This window comes from Crocuta crocuta, unplaced genomic scaffold (genome assembly GCF_008692635.1).
Source record: "Crocuta crocuta isolate KB4526 unplaced genomic scaffold, BGI_CrCroc_1.0 scaffold119, whole genome shotgun sequence".
Classification (NCBI taxonomy): Eukaryota; Metazoa; Chordata; class Mammalia; order Carnivora; family Hyaenidae; genus Crocuta; species Crocuta crocuta.
In genome coordinates this window covers 8,748,539-8,748,840 of record NW_027551562.1, presented here as the reverse complement: position 1 = coordinate 8,748,840, position 302 = coordinate 8,748,539, and positions in this window count along the sequence as shown.

The following is a 302-nucleotide window of genomic DNA, read 5'->3' as shown; positions in this document are numbered from 1 at the left end:
TATTGTGAAATCCGCCGGAGGTCCGGAAAATGTATATAAAAACCAAGTGTGCGGCTTGAGACTTGCGAGTGAGCCGCAGAATTACCGCAGGGAGATTCCCGCACCCCCTCCCTGCTCACGGCACCCCCACCCCACCCCCAGGGCCCACCATTTTGGCCCCTGGAGACCACCTTCTGGCTTCCCTTCAGCCTGTTAGGACATCATTATGCGTCCCTAATTTTGTCACTTTCACAGATGTGACCATGCGGAGCTGGCGATGGCTTCTTCCCTCCGCGTGGCTGAGATCCACCCCTACGCAAGGG